The sequence below is a fragment of the Lygodium microphyllum genome, chromosome 27 (genome assembly GCF_053477565.2).
Source record: "Lygodium microphyllum isolate KBCC chromosome 27, Lygodium_microphyllum_v1.1.10, whole genome shotgun sequence".
In the NCBI taxonomy this organism is placed as follows: domain Eukaryota; kingdom Viridiplantae; phylum Streptophyta; class Polypodiopsida; order Schizaeales; family Lygodiaceae; genus Lygodium; species Lygodium microphyllum.
Window position 1 is genome coordinate 110,941,708 of NC_141161.1, and position 20,741 is coordinate 110,962,448.

Here is a 20,741-nt window from a genome sequence, read left to right on the forward strand (position 1 = left end):
CTCTTGATTAGCACAAGGCATGCCTCATTGGAAAAGGGCTTCATACAATGGCCAAGAGTGGATTTCCATGATATCTTTGCAGCTAGGTGGAATGGCTACCATTAGATCAGTTCTTTCCTTAGCTAGCTAGAGAATGCCAATTTATCAGCTTGATGTGAAATCTACCTTCCTAAATGGTGATTTGAAGGAGGAGATCTATGTTCAACTCTTGTCTCTCAACTCCTATCTCATCCCCCAAGCTTGAAAATATTGAGGGCACAATTGATGCCCTTCTGGGTGCAATTGAAACCATTGAGCATGTCATTATCAGCAGTGAAGAATTTGAGGCCATTTGTGCTAGGGTGGATACCATGAGATGCCCCAAACCTACATCGAAGGTGCCAACCTCCAACAAATCGAAGAAGCAAAATCTAGCTTAGACCTAATGAAGGAGGCTGAGGTTGAGGCTGATGAATCCCAAGAGGTAAATCTAATAGCTCCTGTGTGTCTTTACTTAGTTTAGTGTATTTAACTAATGAATTTTCTTATGATTCCAAACCATGCTAGATATTGATGAGTTCCAACCCATGCTAGAATTTTCTTTTGGCTCAAACCCATGCTAGATATTGATGAGTTTGCTAGTAGACAGGGGGCTGAGGGGCTTTTGGAAGAGATGCCACCCTATCTCAGCACATTGGGTGCATCCCCCCTCATTATATTACTATGGTGCATGCTAACTTCACCCTTGCTACATGTGCACAGCTTGCCATCCTTAAAGCACTTTCAAAGGTGCTCTATGTCTCCAACATAACTCCAAATGCTAACAATATCATTCTTGTGGAGAAGGAGCTGGTGAGATACATGTTTGCCACATGCTCACATGGGAGGATGGCTAGCTCAAATCCATTAGGAGTGCATTAGAGGCTTCAAAAGTGGAGATGGTGGTTGTTGTTGTGGAGGGTGACTACCTACAACAAAGAGGTGCCTCAAACAAGTGATTGAACCCATAAAAAATGTATCTATTTGGAGCAACTAATGCATTGAAACTTTTTTTGTTATACTTCTTGTGCTTATACACTAGTGCTCAGCTCAAAAGCCACTCATTGTAAAAACAAGTTATACATTAATATATTTTTCTTTTCATATGACTTGTATCAAAAACATGGTGCCCTATTATTGTTTTAATTCAATTTTGTACATGTAACATGGTGAAAATTTGTTGTAAAAAATACTACATAGCAATCGAAGAGCCCAAATAGTGATGTGAGGGGGTTGCAAAGGTTGCCAAGGACTATCGTCTGGCCACCAAGGTGGGGTTTTCTGCCTTGCAATCAATGGCAACCCTGGCAAACCCCCGACATTGCTATTTGGGCTCTCTGAGTGCTACATAGTGTGTTTGGTAATAAATTTTTACCATATTAGATGCCTTAACCTAAATTTGATCCCATGGCGGGCATAAACACACCTTGGACTATCCTGCTATTAAGCCCTTGATAGCCCAATTTGTGCTATGGGAGTGGAAAGTAATGCTCTAATCATGAAAGAAAATATATTTACTCGTACACATCTTTGCAACCATTATCATGGGAGCAACATGACAAGCATTAAGTATATTCAATTGATGTAAATGAAAACATGCATTACTATAAACTCACCAACAAATGTGAAAGAATATGTAAAAAAATAAGAATTGCATTTCATTGAAGTAAAAACAAAAGGCTTCATACATGGATTACGAGCTAGGTTTATTACAAAATATTTAAAGCTACGAGGATTGTAGTCATGTTTCCATGTAATCCTTCTAGAGTTAATTGCATAAGTTTGTGCATCAGGGTCACACGCTTTACATGTATTACGTATAAGTACGCATCCTCAAACAAGCTTACTAAGTAAGCCTCTACTACCTCTTGCAAGGCCTCTAGCGATGTACCTTTCATCCGATTTTCATCTCCATAACTCCATAAAAATTTATTTACAATGCAAGAAAATGTTGTTTTTTGAATTAGAAGTTCTGTGCTCTTCTTATATTTCCTTATCTCTCTAGGAATCTTTATGTTGTTCCTTCTCCTCCTCCACCTCCATTGTTGCTATAGCACTTGTGTTGTCAGAGATCTTCTTTGACCTTAAGGGGGTTGTTGCTATGGTACGGGAAGTCATATGGGTTCATGCATAAGAGCAAGGCCTTCACCACCAAGGATTCTCTCCATAAGACCTTTGCCATGGCCATGGTGCTAATTTGCATCTCCTTGCTTGTGATCACTATGTGTCTCCTCACTCATGGAACCCTTCTCTTGATCTTGTTGCTGCTCCTCATCTTCTTCTTGCTGATCTCCATGCTCCTCATACCCACTCTTTTCTGATGGCTTATATGTTTCATTATTAGCGGAGGTATCATCGTCATCATCCTCCCATGGCCTTTTTTCCTTTTACTTTTCGGGCATGGTCTTCCTTGTAGATGATGCATGATTATGAACAAAGGCTAAGGATGAGCCTTCCAAAGGCTAAGGATGAGCCTTCACAGTACAAGAAGTTTGGAAAATTTCATCCACACCATGGTGTTAGCTTTTGGTTTTTCCGAGGAAGTGGATGGGGTGTATATTTTGCTTTGTATTAGCCATTCCTATGGAGAAAGGAAGTTTAGAGGGATACAAGTGAATAAGAGTGAAATATAAGAAGTAACTTCAAACTATCTATTTAAAGGGAAAGTTAGTTGGGGGTGGGGGGGTCACATGTGCAAAGGGGGGGGCAAAGGGGAGTAAGGATGGTAATACATGGGGTTTAGGGACAAGCTCATCTAGAGCCATCACATCATCTTCTACTACACCATGCGACATGTGTATTCGCTATATTATTGATCCACTGAGCTTGTATTTCATTTCCAAGAGATTTTTCTAGAGTAGTGGCCCTTGTATTTTCTAATGTGATTGAATTATCGAATGTGTATCTATAGAACCGATTGAATTTCAATGAGATAGCTAATTTTTTTGTGACCTCCTCCATGGCAAGTATTCATAAAATATCTGCAACAAGTATGGTAATGTGACTTCTCCTGTAACGTGTCCACTAGTCCACTTGTGGGACACGTCTTAGCAGCCCATCAGGAGGAGGGTCCATAAGGCTTCGCCTGGCACTCGCAAGGAATGACACAGGGTTTGCAATCTAGGTCTTCCCGATTCTGCCCGAGCGGAAGTGTCCGGCCGTTCCCACTTGGGATCGACCTAAGGTCAGGGTTCCTTTCCTATCGGCAAGATCTCTAGGAAGAAGCTAGTGTCGAGCTCCAGATGTACCACTTTGCGTAGGAACAATAGAGTCAAAGCGGATTCATGCTGCACTTGGTTCATGGAGAATGGGAAACGAGAGGGATGCGAAGCTCAACCTCTCTGCCATACAACATAGTTCCATTCCTTTCCTCTAAAATAGAATAAACCGAGATTCTACATCTACTGACACTAGGTCTTCATAGTCTTATTATCTCATCTTTTGAGAAAAGTTCCCAACTAACCGGGGCCACCCTTCCGTAGGACGGACCTAAGTCACGTCCACCGCACTTTCCTCACTTTGCTTTAGTTATCTAATTACCTACCACATTATGTTTTGACATGCAAAAGCAGCTTTCTTAGTTAATCAAATTAATCACAGGTTCCTTCACGCAACTTAGGCACTGACACAAAAACAATGTCAAGCAAGTTTATTTTTCTCCAATATCTGCTCTTTATTTATGAAAATCCTGGAGTACATCCAATATCATGCCAGAAGGCTATCCCAACAATCTATAGGATTGCTGCTCCAAGTTCTGCCCGTTGACTAGTACACGGGCCTCGAGATCCCATCTTGAATCACGTCGGCCTCTTGTACAGGACCCGTAGGCAAGGGATTTATAGCCAGAGCCTCCCCTGGTACCCAAGCATCCTCCCGCTCCATGGAGCCCCGAGAGGAACACCAAGGAAAAGGGAATTCTCTTGCAAGAAAATCTATCTTGTAACATCAACAAGCTTGTTTATCATGTTTCATATGATCACAATGAAGAAAAGAACACTAGGCACAAAAAATCTTCATGCAGCATCATGTAGATCTCCCACGGTTTTTAATAGAATCAACCATATTTTTCAATATCTTCATAAAATCCATCAATGGAACAAAGAAAGCAAAAGAATACACCATCTTTGAATGGAAATACATCACATAGTATTCATCTTTAATATCTTCATAGTCTTCTCTCTCAATCTCTCATATACAATCACTCTGTTTCAGTAGAATTGGCTATCTCTGGCTCTCTCTCTCTCTCTCTATCAATAATATATCATATCCTCACTACAATCTCTCAAAATTACTCTCAATAATCACTCTTAGGTCGTGGATACCCCTCCCAAGAGGTATGTCTGATATGAAGGGTCACCAGAGCCACTACAGTGTCTCTTCATAGCTCACTACTGTCACTTCACTCTAGTCTTCTCTTGAGTCTTCAGCAGCTACTTCTTCCACTTCCTTCAGCTCTTTTGCACTTGTATTCACCTCTTTCCAAGGCTAGAAAACTTTCCCAAAGTCACACATACATTCCACAGAACACTTACAGAAGCATACAGAACAGTCTACAGAACAGTACCAGAACAGCTACAGTACAGAACAGAACAGAAACAGTACAGAAGCAAAAGCTCTACAGAAGACCTACAGAAGGTTACAGAAGGTTATCAAAACCACATAACTCATTCTCAAATCATTCCAAACTCTCACAAACCATTCAATAAACTTTCACAATATCTTATTCTTCATCAATCAATACTCCTTCCCTCCTTACAGAAGACAATCAGAACAAAACAGACCAAAACAGAATAAAACAGAAGGTATACAGAACCATTCAGAACCTATCAGAACATCACAGAACCACCAACAAACATCACGAACTTCCAAAACACAATCAATATTATCCAAAACACTCTCAAACCACTTCCAAATCAATCAATCATCCCATAAAATCAACCATTCAGCTCTCAAAAACAACAAAAATCAGCAAAAAAAAAAGTCATTTCAACACTCAACATATCCCCACACTTAATAAGGAAGCGTCCTCGCGACCCAGGAAAAAGGGAATACAAGTTCATTTAAAATCTCAACTTTGATCTTCCATAGCTTTTCACAAAGAATCCATCCACCACGACCCCAACTTATAACCTGTTTCTGATATAAAAAATATAAAGAAAGGAAAACTCTTTATACATTAACACCTCTTATCAAACTAAAAATCACCACAAATTTGTAAAGGATATAAAAGTTTTCTTCGTCTTCATCAGCATCAGCTTCAACTCTCCAACCACGACCCCATCTCTACAAATCTCCAAAACATAGCTCGTACACAAAATCCAATAGGAAACCACCACGTTCGTTTGACATAAAGGAACTCACAATACAAACACTAATACACAACACAACCATCTGAATGACTCCTTCAAAAAGAGAGTTGTTCATTAGAAAGCTTCCACGATACATTGGAAAGGTATCAATGAAGATGATCCCTCTTAAAAGATTGACGTTGTCGGAATCGATCCATAGATAAGGATTCATCTACAAAGTTTTTGGGAGGATTTTGGAAAAATTGGAGACAGCACATCCTTTCCAACAGGACCAGGTATCTGCTAGGCAAACAGAGGGCATGAAAATACAGTATCTCCAGCTGTTGGGAATCAATACTAACATTGACATTCATGCAAAACTTTGGAATAGGCTTTGAATCAGTATGAGAGTGCCTATGCATATACGCCAGGTACCAAGCAAAGTGAGCAGTTAATCTCACTGAGGGATCTGCAGACTGTGAATATTGTTGGGCAAAATGAACATAGTTTTGATAAGCTTGACTAGAAGCTATCCATTCTCCTGGAATTACTGGCCAATTAATCTGCGGTCCTGTAAGGCAATCATCCGAACTCCATCCCCTTCTTCTGGAAATCTGATTATCAAAACCGTCACAGTCACTAACCAACTGAGGTGGTTGAGATATGGAAGTGTTAGGAGAGGGTAATGGAATAAGGGAAAGTGGATGTAGGGAAGGATAGGAAAAATCATAAAAGGAAGAAAAGGTTAAAGAAGGAGTGACAGAAATTTGGAAGGAATCACTAAGGAACGGTGTTAACTGATAAATAGGAAATGTGGAGGGTACATTTATGAGGGGTGAAGGACAGGGTGGAGAAGGGGAAAATACCCTATCCTCAATAAAGGAACAGTAAGTGAAAATAAAAATTTGAGGGAAATTTGAAGGTTGGAAAAGAAGGGGTAAAATTATTGTGGAATTATATTGACAAATGGAAAGATATATAGCATAGCGGTGAGCCATTTGTTGGTAATAGAGGAGGGTAGAAACAGAAGGTCCTAAGAGAGATCGTCTATGATAGGCATCAAAGAAGGGAGCATCAAATGGATTATGTTTGGAAAGATAGGTTAAGAGATCCATCCTCAGTTGGTTAGTACTCTGGGCAAAGGTAGGAGCTGTGTTTTGTCTTTGATTGAGGACCACCGAATCAATCATGGGATGCCACGAATTATCCTGACAATCAGCTACTTTGGAGGAATAACTCTGGAACATATCAGCTATGCGCAACTCCAAATGATTGACATATAAAACAGCCTATAAGACCACATCCCCCACATACCATGCCATATCTACCTCATCTGGGATTAACAAATCTCCTCGGAGATACATGTATGACATCAACATGGTATCTGGCGTGACAGAATCTTCAAAGACCATTCTGACTACCTCTGTCAACAACTCTGCAGACCAAGCCCCACTCCAGCCATCCTCTGGAAAAGGTAAATCCATCGTGGAAAGCTTCATATAAAAAACCATCTTTTGTAAGTGGTAGTGGACAAAGAAAGAATGGTCTGGTAAGACATATTCCTGAAACTGCTCAAAGGTAGACCATAACAAGTCCATTCTGGACTGCAATCTTTCCACTTTATCTTGGAATAGAGGGCACAAAGTAGCCTGTCTCTGTAAGGCAGCCAAGTCCTGCTGTGAAAGAGAAGGAATCAATGGAACAGGAGGGCTTGGAGGAACAGAGCGGGACTTTGCAAGCTGATCTTGCAACTGCTGGATTTGGGAGGCTTGGTTGGCCACTGTGTCATTAGCCATCTGTAAAGCTGAAAGCTTGTCATCTAAAAGAACTTGGAATTCTTTCGCTTCGCTAGACATCCTCTCCTTCTCTGCTGAAAGGCTAGTAACTTGGGATTGAGCCTCTAGTAACTGGGTCTTCAATGAAGAAATCTCATCGCTTTGGGTGGCAACCAGTTGGGTTTGCTGTTCCATTTGCTTAAATAAATCTGCTAGGGTATCCTTAGCAGAAGCTAACTCAGAAGTTGCCTTATGCAATTGGTCCTTAGACTGCATGAGCTCTTCATAGAAAGATGCGTACAGCTGTTGAACACAGGCTGTCATTGATAACTCAATGGAACTTTGAATATCCTTGCAGAGGAAAGGAATGGCATCTCCTGAGACGAGACTGTTCAGGGAGGGAACAGAGATCTCCAAAGATCCTTCTCTATGTGCTCTGAACAGGTTATTGCAAGTGAGATACCCAGGGAGTTCACTGCCAGAGGTAGCAGGGATAGGCACTGAGGGAAGTACAGAAGGAGCTTTATCCGCTACCCTCTTCAAGCGTTTGCGATGTATGACCAGGGGAGGCGGAGAATCATCATCCTCAATGTCAAGAGGTGCTGACTCTTCTGAAGGTGGAGGAGGAGGTACTGGATCTGATGGAGGAGGTGGAGGCACAGTCTTCTGTAAACCTGAATAGGTCAAGAAGACAGACAAATATGATCCGTATGTAACATTGGTAACATTACCCCTCGTGACTTTAACAAAATGCTGATCCATTTCAGTAAGGAGGTATGTGCTCCAATCAATAGCAACTCCTTTCAGCACCATCCTGGAAGCTGTGAAAAGCTCTTTGGACAAATAGTGGGATGGCGTTTTGGCAGGCATGAACCTGTCCTGAAGGAACTGACACATTGTCTTCCATACGGGATCAGTGATCATAGAAAAAGAAACTCCTGAAGAGTTTATCACCTTCTTAACATCAAGGACTTCCCTTGTCTGCTTCTGCAACAGCTTCAGAATCTCTTCATTAGAGAAGAGCTGACGAGTGGTCACAAAAGGTTCTCCTTTGAAGGGTAAAGACAGAGCCTTCCCTAAGCCTCGAGGTGTCAAAATCATAGACATTCCTTGGACTACGCCTGTCTTCTTGCTGTAAGAGGCCAGGAACTCATCACATAACGACGGATCCTCTGGAAGCAATGGAAAAGGAGTGGCCACAAAAGCAGCAAGTCCCGCCTTCGTGAGAGGCTCAAAAGTAAGTAGGGAAGAGTAATCCCTACTAACTAATGGGACGTACTGGATAGGGGGAGGAGCATGAGAAGGCGCCATTCAGATGGTTACACACACACCACAAACACAGACAATCAAGGAGAATGCCTGCAAAGCAACAGACAAAAAAACCAAGGATAAGAGAATTACCAATAAAACGTGACTCGACCAACTAACCCCAAGCAAACCACATCCTAGAAAAAATTTGACATGACCTCGAGACAAATGCGACCGAAAGCTTCATGCGATACATCAGACAAACACCCTGAACCCCGTATCAGGCAATAAAAGAAAAAACTGCATACCGTACCCTTAACCGTAACTAAGACATGAAACCAAAACCATACCATATCCGACACATAGCAAAACTATATCTGTGATAAACCAAGACTGGACCATGGAAAATAACGCTAATGACGGCGCATACCCATCCCACGAAACGCTTCATTAAAAAGGGGAATTAAGTGCAGTGAGGGGGAATTAATTTAATGAAGGGTTGATTTTAATCAATTATTAAAAATTGATGAATTTTTATTAGGTGATAAACCTTAACAAGAAAACGGCGGTTCCTTATTATAAATTTAATTACCAATTATTAGGTGAAGCGGTGCAGTTATTCGATTCCCGGACTTCGATTCCCGACTGGGTCTCTAAATGCAATTCATTGATTATAAATTAAAGTGATGTGGAGCGCTTTTTTACCAGCGCGTGCTCATGTGACGGCTGGTTTATTTGAATTAAAAAATTTAAAGTGCCTCTGTAGCGCACGTAGCGCGTGCTAAATGAACGGCTGGTTTATTTTAATTTAAAAAGTATGTGTGTTTAGCGCGAATGCGCGTGGAAACTGTGGGTGAATTAAAGGGTTCATTGTAACAATTAATTTGTGATTAAGGGGGAAAATAAAAATAAATAAAGCACATAAAATAAATACCTGAAAGGGGTGTGTATGTAATGCAGAAATGCGCACGGAAGAGTCCACCAAAAGAAGGGAATCCAAGAAAGGAAAAGTAAAGATCACTGATGAAACAACAATGACAACACCTTAGCGGATGGGTGGATTTGGTTTGTGTTGGTTGTTTATGTTGATTTTTATTTTTTATTTTTTTATTTTTTTATTTTAGATTTTTTTTATTTGTTATTTTTTTTTTGGTGTTAAGTTGTGATTATTTATGTTTGAATAAAGGGAAAATGATGAAGAGAGGTGAGGGGAAATTTTTAGAATTTTTTAAAGAATTTTTTACTATTTTTAAATGAATTTTCTACATTTATTGGCAATTTGGGGGTTAAATGAGGAAATATTTAATTTTCAGAAATTGTGGGGTGGGTAATGTCTAGCAGACAAATTCCCAAAAATTGGCAAAAGGCAAAAGGAATTTTTAGAATTTTTTCTGAAATTTTTTTATGGAAAAAGTAATGTAGTGATTAATAAAGTCACCTAAATCACATTAATCAGATAAGTCAGTGAGGCATAAGTCAGTTAAGTCTGGTTAGTGAGGGGAAGTCATGTTAGTCTGCCCAAGGCAAGTCAAGTTAGTCAAGGTTGCTTAGGTTAGTCAACTAGGCTAGGTTAGTCAACTAAGTTAGGTTAGTCAACTAAGTTAGGTTAACTAGGTAGGGGTTAGTCAACTAGGTTAATTAAGGTTAGGTAATTAAGGTGACTATGGTTAGGTTAGTCAACTAACTAGGGGAGGATTAGTAAACTAACTAGGGTTAGTTTAGGGAACTAACTAGGGTTAGTTTAGGGAACTAACTAGGGTTAGTTTAGGGAACTAACTAGAGTTAGTGGGAACTAACCTAAGGTTAGTTGGTTAGGGGGTGGGTTAGGTTAGGGGGACTAGGGGGTTAGGGGGTTAGACTAACGACTTTAGGGTTAGTGTAAGTTAATTAGGGTTAGATTAACTTAATTAGGGTTAGTTTAAGTAACCTAGGGTTAGTTTGACTAACCTAGGGTTAGAGAGGGGGAGGAGGAGGAGGTGGTGGGGTCGGCGGCGACGGCGTCCAGGCGGTGGCGGCTTCGGCGTCCAGGCGGTGGCGTGGCGGCTCATCGACGGCAGAGGGCGACGACGTGGCGGCTCCAGGCGGCAGCGGCGGCGCGGGCAGGGGATGGAGGGGAAAAGGAGGGGCGGCGGACGTCGCGGGCGGGAGGCAGAAGGGCGGGGGGGGAAGGAGAAGCACGGTGGGGGGAAGAAGAAGGGCGGGGGGGGCTGCAGGGAGAGGAAGAGGGGGCGGAGGTCGCTGCGGGGGGAGGAGGTCGCTGCGGGGGGAAGAAGGGAGGGCGGAGGTCGCTGCGGGGGGAGGAAGGGAGGGAGGAGGTCGCTGCCAAGAGGGAGAAGGAGGGAGGAGGTCGCTACCGAGAGGGAGAAGGAGGGAGGGCGCTGCAGGGGGAGGAAGGGAGGAGGAGGTCGGGGGGCGCAGGGAGGAGAAGGCGAGGGAGGAGGAGGCGACGGTGGGCTGGGGGGAGGGAGGAGAAGGTGAGGAAGGAGGAGGCGACGGTGGGCTGGGGGGAGGGAGGAAGAGAAGGAGACGCACAGAGAGAGAGAAAGAAAGGGAGAGAGAGAAAGAGAGAGAGAAGGGCGGTTGGGGGGAAGGGGTGGGCAGTTAGGGGAAAAGGTGGGCAATTGGGGGAAAGGGGTGGGGGGCAAGGGCGCGTACCCCCGTCCCGCGCTCGTGCGCGGGGCGGGGTAAAAAAATTTGCCGTGACGGGATTGAAATGACGCGGGGAAGACGGTACGGGTTACGCGGACACGACCGGGGCGCGTGGAGACTCGGAAAAGCGAAAAAGGGCGCGTTCACGCGCAAAACGGGCGCGAGAAAAACGTAAAAATAAAGAAAAATTAATAACTCCCAATCCGGACGTCAAAACGACATAGTGTAAAAACAAAAAGTGGGCAGGACGACAGGGGGAAAACAAGAAAAATATATGACAAAGGCTCCGGGAGGGGTAAAGGCGGTCACGTGCAAAAAACACAAAAAACGAACCAAAAATTCGAATTAAAAATTAATATCAAAAGATCCGTGCATCGGAATGAGGTGCAGAAAAAAGGAAAACTGTGCAGAAAGATGTGCCCGACAATCCTATTACATCAAAACATAATTCCGACGGAGATAAGACGTGTTCGCATGGGAAAAACCCAAAAAACAAACCCGAAAATGGGAGCAGAAATTAATATCGGATGAACCATTCACCGGAATGACATGCAGTAAGAAGGAAAAATGTCCGCAGGAAGGGGTGGCACAGGTTTATCACATTAAACCGCAGTTCGGGTGGAAGTAAGAGAGGTTCACATGTGAAAAACTCCAAAAATACTCTTGAAAACTCATTTAAAATTTAATAAGTAAAAATCTGGAATTTGAAAAAGGGTGGAGGAAAAAGGAAAAAGGTAGGGGAAGGCACAGGGGACACGGCTGTCAAATCAAATTGGAATTCCGATGCAAATAGGGCAGGTTCACATGGAAAAATGTCGAAAATACGTATGAAAAAGTCTTAAAAAACCGGAAAATTAATAACGGACAAACCGTGTATCGAAATGATGCGGAATAAAAAGGAAAAATGTCAGGGGAAAAGTGCTGGTCAGGGCTATGACATCAGATCACGGTTCCGAAGCAAGAAAAGCGCGTTCACATGGAAAACCGTCTAAATTGCGTTAAATGCTTCAAAAATTAATAACTCAAAAACCGTGCACCAGAACAGGGGTAGGTAAAAAGGAAAAATGGTCAGTTCAATGGGGGGAACAGGGCTATAAGGTTGGATTTGGATTTTGGTGAACATAGGGTACATTCACATGGAAAAACCTCATAATCAGGGAATGAAGGAAAATTGCAAGGGAACAGCCCCAAGGGTGGGTGGAACATAACCGGGTGATTGGAAAGGGATCCCATTAGGGTAAAAGCAAGTCATGGCATACATGCAGGAACAGGTTGAGGTAGATGCAGAAAGGTATGCATGGTAGACGCACAGGGACGCGTCCCCACACTTAAGACCTTAACGGATAGGGTTAACCGAACAACAGGGACCTAAGACCACGCCACAGACCATCCACTAACTTTTCCACACTTAAAACATGACCGGCACGAAGAAACCAAAGTGTAGGGTTAGAAAAACGTGGCCCGTTTCGTCAAGAATCAAGGTTGAGTATCGATGGCACGTCCAGTGTGGTTGTCGGCGCTGGAGGGACCAAGGCATCTTTACAGCGCACACGTCCGTCATGGCAGGGACCACGCGGCAGCACCCAGGGAGGTAGCTGATGGAAGGAATCGCAGGAAATTCGTCGATGATGAGGGATATTGCACTCAACTCACAGTCACTCAATTGGAATGAAAGAACAGTCACTCGCCCCATGACTAATATCACTCGCGGAAGAATGATTAAAACCCATATCTCATACCCGGTTGAGGAATCAACAAGGGGAAAATGGTGCAAAGGGAGTATGCCAGGGTGCACAGTTGATGGTGCATTAGTGCGTCTAACCCGTCTGGCATAAGTGCAAGGAGAAAGGCAAGGGAACCTTATAGTGCAGTGTACAGAATAGGGTGATGTGTCTTGTGAGGACGGCAAAGACCCATCCCGTGGGTGCATAGGGAAACGGGAACATACCTGACTCCAAGTGTCGTAACGTCCCTCAATCTCACCTCTCGGTATTTGATTGAAGAAACTCCAGTCACACTCAGCCCACCCTCTGTCTCACTCTCTGTTGATAAATACAGGAGGGCAGCCTTTTCCTAAAACCCATTGATGTAATCCTCGCAATCACTTGTGCAAAGATTGTATGCCTTGTGCGCATTTGATGGTGCAACTGTGCATCCCGCCCTGTGCCGGCATACAGTGCGAGAAGAAAGGCCAGGGAGCCTTATGGTACAGTGCACAGAAACAAATCATGATTTGTGCATTGAGAGGCCCATCCCGTGCGTGCAACACTTCATTCACACTTCTCACCTCTCATTTGATTTGAAGGGAAAAAATTGGTCTCTCGCCCCACCCTCTGTCTCACTTGTTGTTGATAGATACAGAGGGCAACCATACTCACTTCCCCATCCGGTTAGGATGAAAGCTCATGTCACTCTATTGTTTGTCGATGAAGATCGCGTCATCAGTTGTTGAAGAGGCGTACCCAGGGAGGTAGCCATCAAATCGAATATTGTATTGGACAGGAACACGTCGTCTGCTAGAGGACAGGTAGTCACTTTGCAAAGAGACCCAGGACACAGCGTACCAAGGGAGGTAGCGTCGGAATTGGATCCTAGGGATATCAATCAATGAATCCACTTTCTGGACTGCTGGGTGTTGCCACCTTTTCCACAGCCAGCTTCTCGCCCAAGGGTGTTTACCACCTTTTCTTGGAACGAGGCCTGCTATGATAGGGAATTGCTTCCTTTTCTCTCATAACAGATTTGTTTGTTTGTTTTTTTTTTTCTCTCTCTTTTTCTTGTTTTCCCCTATTCCCGAGGGTGTTTCCACCTTTTCTTGAAGAATAGGTCGGCATGACAGGGACCTAAGTCCTTTTCTCCCATGACCGATATGTTTTTTTTTTTTCTCTTTTTTTTCTTTCTGCAAATTGAGCAAGGGAATGGTAGAAAAACCATGTGTTAAGACCAACCTCGCCACTGTCGCTGGTGGAAAATAGAGGATAAGAGATCAAGGCTGAAAAGGGGTTTTGAGGGGACAGAGGGTTGCGTCCACTTCATCAGGAGTGATTGAAGAACGGCTATCAGAAGTAACATCATAAGAAGTACAGTGCCGCGCCAACGAGGGAAAAGATCAAGTGTCCGTAATTGTCAAGATCCCCAAGGAGGGAAGTACTTCTTCAGGCGATATCCATTGATCAGAAAGGGATCATCAGAGGCATCCACGGTCTGTACTTGGACAGAGCCATTAGGGTTGACTGCAAGTACCTTATAGGGGCCCATCCACTGCTACTGGAGCTTGCCAGGAAACTTGCCAAATCGTGAATCATAGGCTAGGACCAAATCACCTGCTTTGAACTCCTTGTGCTTGATGAAACTGTCATGGTAAGCCTTACGTCGGGCTTGCGTGGCTTCCATGCACTGTAGAGCCATCCGACGAATTTCGTCCAAACATTCCAAATGCAGGAGACGGCGTTGCAGTGAATCATCATCTCCCAAACGCTCTTTGATAGCCACTCTCAAAGAGGGTAATTCTAGTTCAACAGGAAAAACAGCTTCTGTACTATACACCAGCTGGAAGGGTGTTTGTCCTGTTGCTGCTTTATGGGAGGTTCTGTACGCCCAGAGGGCCTCTGTAAGTCGATCATCCCAATCACGACGATGTGCAGCAATTGTTCTTGTCAGGATCGAGCAGAGGATGCGATTGGTGACTTCGACTTGGCCGTTGGCTCTGGGGTAATAAGGAGTGGACTTGCGATGGCAGATCTTATACAACTCTGTCAACTCTTCCATGACTTTGTTGAGGAAATGCGTGCCTCTGTCACTTACCAACTCTAAGGGACTACCAAAAGGGGTGATGATATTCTCGTACATGAACAGGGCCACGCTGTTACCATCGTCCCGCTTTAGGGCTTTAGCTTCACACCACTTTGTAACATAATCCGTACAGACAAGGATGTATCTGTTCTGTTTCCTTCTGGTAGGAGGATCGATCGGACCTACAAAGTCAATGCCCCACTTCTCAAACGGCTTCAACGGAAGGATAGGTTGCAATGGCATGGCACTTGTCTTGGTGGGTTTCCCCATTCTTTGACAAGCATCACATCTTTTACAGTAATCATAGGAATCTTTGTGGATGGTAGGCCACCAATAACCTGCTAGCAGAGCCTTCCTGGTTGTAGCTTCTCCTGCAAAGTGACCTCCACATTTGTCTCGTCATGGCAAGCCTTCAGAACAATCCCAATCTCTTTTCCTGCAACACATCTTCTGAGTACTTCATCTTTGCCTTTCTTGTACAGTGCACTGCCTAGTAGGGTGTATGGGGCTGATTCTAGCATGAGCTTCTTCCTTTCCCGACCAGAGATACCAGGAGGGTACTGTTGGGTTGCCAGCAGATTGGCAATGTCTGCATACCAGGGAGTTACAGTTTCTACCAAGAATAGGGAAGCATCAGGGAGGTCTGGATCATCCTGCTCCTCGTCTGCAGTTTGTGGGATACGCGACAGATGATCAGCCAGAACATGGGAACGACCAGGCTTAGTAATCACCTCAAAGTCGAACTCCTGGAATAAAAGGAGCCATCTCATCATTCGTCCCTTCACATCTGCTTTGTTCATCAAGAAGGACAGGGCCTCATGATCCACATAAAATTTAAAGTGGGTAGATAGGAGGTAATGGCGAAACTTCTCCAGGGCAAACACCATTGCCAAGCACTCCAGCTCTGTCACTGTATAGTTTCGTTCCCTATCAGTGACTTTTCGGCTTGCATAGTAGATTGGTTGATCCAACTTCGAGGAGCCCTTTTGGCAGAGGACAGCACTAAACCTTCAATTGATGCATTCATTCTTCTGTCCAAGTAAACTCTGCATCTTTCCTCAGAAGCTTGTGCAAGGAAGTTGCCTTTGTCACAAAATGGGCTATAAACCTTCTGTAGTAACCCACATGGCCTAGGAATCCCCTCAACTGTTTGAGGTTGGTGGGTGCTGCCAGAGCTGCGATCTTTTCAATCTTTGCAGGGTCTGTTGATATCCCTTGTGCAGAGACACTGTGGCCCAACAGAACTCCAGAAGAGACCCCAAAGATGCATTTGTCGGGGTTGAGGGAAATCCCATATTCCCGGCATCGGTCAAAGCATTGTTCCAGGTGTTCCCAGTGTTCACGGATCAAGCTATAGACACAGAAGTCATCTAAATATACCTCAATAAAATCGTGCAGATGATTTTGAAATGCGGCCATCATGACTCGTTGGAAAGTAGCAGGGGCGTTGCAGAGCCCAAATGGCATCACTCGGTAAGCGTAGGTCCCCCATTCTGTGGTGAAGGTTGTTTTGGATTGGTCTTCTTCTGCAATTTGGACTTGGTTGTATCCTCTGAATCCATCCAAAAGAGAATAAAGTTCATGTCCTACCGCTGTGTCCAACAGTTGGTCTGTGAAAGGGATTGGAAAGTGATCCTTCTTTGTCTTGGAATTAAGCTTTCGGAAATCCACACATATTCGCAATTTTCCATTCTTCTTGGGAACAACCACGATGGGTGAAACCCATTCACTGTTTGCCACTGGATAGATGAACTCGGCTTCCAGAAGCTTCAGCAGCTCCGCTTTCACCAATGTGGAATAATTCGGGTTCATTCGTCTCTGTCGTTGCCGTACTGGCTTGGCATCAGGCTCCAAGTCAATATGATGTTGACATATTGTGGGATCAATCCCCTTTAGGTCTTTGTAAGACCATGCAAACACATCCAAATTTTCTTTCAACAAGTTGTACAAGGTTGACAACTCCTCTTCTGGGAGACTGCTACCCACCTTCAAGTGGCGTTCAGTGCCTTCTGCATCCACAAAGGTTAACTGACTTTCACCTTCCACTTCACGGATGAAGGTCCCGCGGACTGCTTCTGGATACAGAACCGACTCCTTCAAGGGAGTGATGTCCTCTTCTGATGTCCCACTAGAACCAACTTCTTCTTTTGGTGGAGACTTAGGTTGCTCGTTAAGACGTTGGAATGGGATAAGAGCCGTTTCAGTTTTGGTTTCAAAATTAATTACCTCTTGGCTTGAAGACTCATCTTCTGATGATGACACATCCAGGAACGTCACATAACAGGGACCCTCTGATGCCTGTTGGGTTTGTGGGACTGGTGTTTGTTGGCACAGTGCATCATCATCATCTTTCTTTGGCAAGGATAGGTTAGGACGGCAGGAGCCACTCTTGAAAGACGGCTTGCTCTTCTTAATCCATTTCTTATAAAGGTTTTGCATATGAGATGATCCATTTACTAGACCAAATGGTACCATTGCCATTCTGTCCCATATAGGACGAGCTCATCGGCTTCTGATGCTTCTGGAACTTCTCCCTCAAATGTATCCTCTTCAAGTGGGATAGATTCTTCTGGCTCACTTTCATCACCTTCTTCGTCCATATCATATTCATCCTCTTCTGTCTCTGTCTCTGTCTCTGCTTCTGTCTCTGCTTCTGCCTCTGCTTCTGCTTCTGCTTCTGCCTCTGTAGGAGCTCTGTAACAGAAGAACAGATTCTCTGTTTCCTCTCCTGCCTCAGTCTCTGCTGTGGCCATGTAACAGGGAGAGTAGTACATCCATGCTTCTATCTCACTATCAGAAGTGATTTCAGAAGTCATTCCCGGTTCAGGCAGGAAGTATTCACCCATTGATAATGGCTTTGCCTCGTTTGGAAGTCGGCTTACAGTACCCACTGTTAAGGAATGTGCCACTATTTTCTTAGGAAGGATCTATTTGACAGCATCTTCGTCTACTGATGTTCCATCTGTAGCCTCATTAGGGGAGTCAGAAGATAATTCCAAGGAGGTGGATCCATGTCCTTTTTGAGAACCATACAGTTTCAGCACCACTTTGTTGGGTCCTTTACCCAAGGTCAAGGTTCCTTTGAACCAATCCGTCCTTGCTCTGGCTTCAAAAAGCCATGGTCTACCCAGTAACAGAGGATAGGATGTACCATAAGAGTTTGGCTTCACCACCAGATAGGTTAGCCAATAATCTTTTCCAGCCACTGTAGTCTTCACATAGGGAAGAATGCCCAAAGGCTTGATTCTACTCTGATCCGCCAGTCTGATGAGCCATTGGGTTGGTTGCACACCTTGTAAGCCTAGATCCTTCATTGTCACATCCGTCATAATGTTTACTGATGAACCTCCATCAATCAGTGCATTTGCAATGAAGTAGCTTTCTATCCACACACCAGTCTCTGGAGTACCCGGATCTAGAAAAGCATTAGCCACATCCACTTCTTTTACAGGCTCTGGAGCCTTGTTGGACTTTGTCACTGTTGAGGGAGCAATCCTTAAACCACGTCTTTTTGTCAGTATACTTTTGAATCTTTTCCGGCAACTGGGGGACAACATCAATAATTGTCGGAATGTGAGGTTTGGTCTAAAGGTATCTAGATCTCTGACCAGATCATATTCCTTAATAGGATCCACTGGCTTCTCTAACCGATTAGGGAATGGGGCAACACCCATTTTCATTTTTCCTCTTTCTTCCAACAGAGGAATTACAGGAACTTCTTCTGCCACTTGTGGCACTTCCTCCTCTTCTGTATCCTAGACCTCTGGTCCTGTCTCTGTAACTGTCTCTGTAACTCTCTGTGGCACTGTAGGGCTCTGTACGGCACTGTTAGGCTCTGTTCTGTTCTGTTCTTCTGGTGGAAGATTGAACTTCACTGTTCTGGCAGGAGGGTTATTTTCTTTCTGGATAGGTGGTTCCTTCTGCTTTGCACGCGTGATGGTAGCAACTTCCAATTCCACTAAATTGGAGGTAGGCTCTTGGGCCTTGGCTGGACTATCAGTAGCACTGTTTTTCACTGGGGCTGGGCTTGGACAATCTTTTGCAGTGTGGCCTTCTCCTTTGCATCGACTGCATAAGGTCTTGTAATCCACTGACCTTCAAGGATTTGGACAGTTTGGTGAGATGTGTCCCTTTTCTCCGCATCTGTAATATTCCACTTCTGATCTCTGACCACCGCCAGACTGTCTTTCTCTGTAACTTTGAGAAGGAAATCTTTTGGGTCCGAAATTAGGACCAAACTCTCTAGGCTTGGGTCCAATATCCTATGTTGTCATTTTGGATTCCAACAGGTTGAATCTTGCGTCTTCTTCCTTTCTTCTCCTATCATGCATCTCCTTCAGAGAGCAAATGTCCTCTGTATGATTCTTCCGCAAACAGTAGGAACAGAAGGCCCCAGGAATAGTTGGTTTTCGTGTACATTCAGTGGCTAAATGGCCTGCTTGATGACACTTCCCACACCAAGTATTTGACCGCATCACATCTCTTCCTGCTCCCGCAACATTGGATATGCTTGCGGTATTCATTTTCAACGTCTGTAGTTGTTCTGTAATCACATCCATCAACTCCTTTTTAATGTTTGCAACTGAGTTGGATAAATAATCCTTCAAGCTTTCTCCTCCGGACGTACTGGCAGGAGGGTTTTGAGGAGTCTCTGTAATTACTGCATAAACGGGTTGGGTTGGTACAGAGGGGTCTCTATTCTGGTTCTAATTCAGAGCTCCTGTTTGAACTGTTGGCTGTTGGCTCCAGTTGGTAGGATTCCACTGTTGCTGCTGATTTGGCATTGAGAAAATTGGTTGGGACCATTGTTGTTGTGGTTGAACCATCATTTGAGGCAGGGATTGTGGCCACTGTGGATTTGGTGCACTGTACTGTGATACCGGGGGCATCTGTTGGTAAGGGTAGGGGACAGTCCCAGGAATTGCATTTGGTGGGTACATCATTCCTGGCATCAAAGGAGGTAGGACTCCTCTTCCTGTATTCATCGCCAATCTAGCTTCCACTTCATCGTACAGTCTTGCTCCTTCTGTTGTAGCTTGCAGTGTGGCTGGTCTTTGCAGCTCCACAAACTTACGGACTTCTGGTTGTAATCCTCTGATAAACACCCCCTTCTGAATGCCATCATCTAGATTATGGTTAGTCCATCTCTTCAGGATGGATTCCATTCGTGAGACATAGGCTTCTACTCTTTCTCCAGAGGACTGACTTAGGTTCATAAATTCCTCTCTCATCCGCTCTTCAAAACCTTCACGCCTGAATTTAGTGAGGAAGGCCAACTTCAGGTCGTCCCATGTGCCAAAAGTTCCTGCTGCTTGTCTCTCATACCACTGAAACGCCGCGCCCTTGAAAGTGGCGGGGAATATTGCTAACCAATGCTCAGGAGTTCTGGCATTGTTAGCCACACACGCTACCGTAAACTCTGCTACATGAAGATCGGGGTCTTCATTGTACTCTCCCTTAAAAACTGGCAATGGAACTACATTCGCTGGCCTGTCATCAATATTTCCAGGACGGATCTGGCTTGGAAGTGGACCTCCAGCAGGAGGAGGAAGGGCTTGATGTGCCATTGGGACTTCTGTAAAGAGTTTCGCAAGGGCGTCAAAGGCGGCTTCTGCTGCGAGCTTGCTCTCGGCTCTGATTCTTGTTTTCTCTCTTCTCACGTACCTCTGGACTCGTTCTAACGCTTGCCTCTTTATTGCGTCACTCATCAGGGGTGTGGCTCCACTATGTTGTTAGTGCTCCACAGAGGGTTAACAGAAGGCTTCAGTCTCTGGAGGACTCTCTTGCCAACATTTCTTCTACTTCTTTCTTTTCAGCGTCCCTGAATTCTGCTTTCATGCCACTGCACAGAGGAAGGTATTCGGTTCTGAAGGTGTCAAAATGCATACGTCTGAGCATTGTGGTGGTGCCATCATCATAGTAATGCCAGCTTCTGATGGTTTCAACAGTGTATGTTGTGAAAAACACTCTG